The 3,263-nt window shown below is 40.9% G+C and overlaps 1 non-coding gene across 1 annotated transcript; it reads right to left on the bottom strand.

Moving 5' to 3' along the window:
* Window positions 1-2,997: 2,997 nt before the first annotated feature.
* On the bottom strand, window positions 2,998-3,070 carry TRNAV-AAC. The gene has a single exon. It is a non-coding gene; the product is annotated as a tRNA-Val (tRNA).
* Window positions 3,071-3,263: the final 193 nt, after the last annotated feature.

Consider the following 3,263-nt stretch of genomic DNA (forward strand, 5'->3'; position numbering starts at 1 on the left):
TGATTGAGTAGAAAAAGAACTGAATCTATTAAAAACTATCTTTATAGTTGTATGTAAAAGTTTACTAATGTGATCATAAAAATCTTTGAGTAAGATTTCTCCTCTGGATTACATTTGCGACAGTGTTAGTTGCTTTATGATGATAGTCTTTCATTTTTCTAATAATTTTGAGTATGATATCTCCAAAATCTTTTCATTTACTTTATTGTTCCAGTTTCATAAAATGATCAAAAGATTCTTTGCAAACTATTCCTTTTCTTTTACACATTTAACCACTATAGATATTTTTCATGTCACTCCTCTGCTCTTTTTCTTATGTCCCTTAAAATGGTTATGATGTCTTACTTATCTAGTGCTGCTATAAGATAAATAACACAAATGAGTGACTTTAATATAAAGAGAAATTTATTGCCTCAAAGTTTAGGAGGCTGAAAGTCTAAATTCAGAGTTTCAGTCCTAAAAAAATACTCACTCTGTCACCACCATTTCCCTTGTTCATACTGCTCCTCATTTTACACCTGTTGATGTTAGTGTTAGATTTCATTGAGTACGCTCCTTAGCGACCCTATGAACAACAGATGTGAACCATGTCCTATCTTGCACCATCCTCACACCTCCTAACACACTAGAGCTCATTACAGCAGTCACCGTGTCAGTCCAGTTGGTTGAGGGTCTTGCTCTTCTTCACTGACTCTGCACTTTTCCAAGCATCATGACTCTCCAAGGAATACCTTCTCCTAGCAACATGCCCAAAGTACATTAAGTGCCATCAAGAAGATTACGGCTCATAGAAACCCTACTATTTAAGGGGTTTTAAATAAGGCAGTTTGAAAACACAGTCTTAACACCAGTTTAAAGTCTTGACATGAGCCTGGTATCCATGCTGGATTTTTTTAAAGCTGCCTTTTCTTATATTTTCATTCATTGATTGCTGCCCATTTGTCCTCCCTCCTGAGGGAAGCCGAATATCAAATTTAATACTAGTAGACCAAATGCTATATCAGGAAATGAGGGAGGCTTAATACAAGCTGAAGATCACCTTGTGGCACTAAGGCTTCCCTAAGAGTCAACATTGTTTGTATCAACTGAATCCCTCCCTCCTGCAATTAGCATAAAGAGGTACTTGGCCTTATCTGCAAAAGACTTCACCATTATCCTTTGTTTTTGTTTTGTACTTCCTTATGATTTTACTTTGTTTACCTTCCTTATGATTCTCCATAAATACTCAGAGAAGCATGGCTTGGAGCCTTCAGTCATGGGAATGGTTGGCCCCCTGTATTTTCCACTCTCTGTTCTATATCATTCCTGGTAGTCTGTCTCACTATTAATAATTATAAAAATACTTTATCCTCGGTCTGCAACACCCTCCTTTTTCCCTTCCCTCTCCCCCAGTCCACTTTGTAATGCACCTCTGGTTCCAGATTGTTGTCATACATATAATACCTAATCACACATTCCATTCAGACAGTCCTCTCCCTCATTTGTTCAATGCGGTGTTCATTACCTATTCGCTCTTTTCCTATTCTATCCCAAACCAGCATGTCAGTTCTATTTTATAACAGCAGTAGTAAGCCATATTTGTCCTTTTGTGACTGAGATATTTCACGCAGGATAATGACTTCCAGGATCATTACTGACATTGTTTTACAAGTTCATTGTTTTTCAGTGCTGTGTAATATTCCATTGCATGAATGTACCACTCTTTTTCTATCCATTTGTCTTTTGATGGGCAGTTGGGCCACTTCCATCTCTTCACTATTGTGAAGAATAAAGCTGCCATTTCTAACAGTAATTCCTTTAACCTTGATGCTAACCTGGCTGTAATCACTAAGTATAGCTTTTCTTTGGCATCTAGCAGGTGGGCATCACAGCCTTAATCCTTGAAGAAAGACATTCTTGGAAAGGTCGACGAGACGATCGAGAGGAAGGCCCTCAACAAGATGGATTGACACAGTGAGTGTAACAAAGGGTTCAAGCATTATAGGAGGGATGGAGACGACACCAGGTAGGGCGGTGTGCAGATGGATTGTTCACAGGGTCTCTGTGTCACAGTCGTCTCTATGGCACACGACAGCAACAAATCTATATCATAACCTCCTTTGCAGATGATGCACCTTGTTTGCAGAAAATGAGTAAGAGTGAAAGCATTTACTGAAGAGGATCAGACTACAGCCTTCAGTGTGGAGGTGGAGACTCCTCGCTGCCCTTCCTTTGGGTTTGGGGGCTGTAAACTTCACAGGAGTAGATTGTCCACCTTTCTCCGGCGAAACTGCTGGTGAGTTTGCTCACCAGGAAGGAGCAGCCTTTGAATCAGCAGTGTAACTCAGTAGGACCAGGCCATCCTTACAGCCATTAATTAGGATGGGAAAATTCTTGAAATAGAGTGGGTCACGGTGAATGGGTTATGGAAGGAGAAAATAGGAAGATTTAAGGGACTTTATTTTAGGAAAAGCTTTATTATAGGAAAACTAAGTGATAATGCTTGAGTTGCGAAGAGATCTGGAATTCTTGTCAAAGAGAGAAAAAAAAATTCATTTTGGCTGTGAGTCATTAAGGCTGCGATTTGGATTTCTGTTTGCACAAGAGCTAGGGCCTAACCCCCTTTTTTTTGTTTTATACTCCAGACAGGGGTTTGGGTGTTTTTTTTAAAAAAACTGCCTGTCCACGTAAAAGCCACTTTTTCCTTTCTGCGCTCGAGCTGTGAAGAGCAGGGTTTGGACTCTCCCCTTCTCTCCCTGCTCATCATGAAACACTGTTCCTTTAAGGAAAGAGGTAGCTGTGGGGGCTCCTCTCGAGCCATGTCACCGCCTGCACGCCGGTCCTGGTCCTCAAGGAGATGCCGCAACGGCTCAGAACCCCAGAGGAAAGTGAGCTGACAAATTGCCAGGGCTGGGAGAGCAGAGTGGACGCGGCCTCGGCTCAGAGACACGGAACTGCTTGATGAGTAGAGTCAAAAGCTATCGAGTTTAAATCTAAACTTGGAGTTAAGAAAATAACTGTTCCCGCCCGGTTTCGAACCGGGGACTTTTCGCGTGTTAGGCGAACGTGATAACCACTACACTACGGAAACAACCCAGAGGAGTTTCTTAGAACCGCAGTTCCATGCTCTATCCTCCAGTCCTGAACCTTTAAACCAGTAATTTTGGTTCTATATTATTCACACTTGTAGCTCTAAACTATCTTCAACATCCTGCCACCTTTAGCCTGTTTTTTACGGATGAAGATAGTTTTAGGGATATATCTGGATAATATTGTTTGGTTTT

Source organism: Elephantulus edwardii, unplaced genomic scaffold, assembly GCF_000299155.1.
Source record: "Elephantulus edwardii isolate Elephantulus edwardi_28Jun2011 unplaced genomic scaffold, EleEdw1.0 scaffold00538, whole genome shotgun sequence".
NCBI classification, from domain to species: domain Eukaryota; kingdom Metazoa; phylum Chordata; class Mammalia; order Macroscelidea; family Macroscelididae; genus Elephantulus; species Elephantulus edwardii.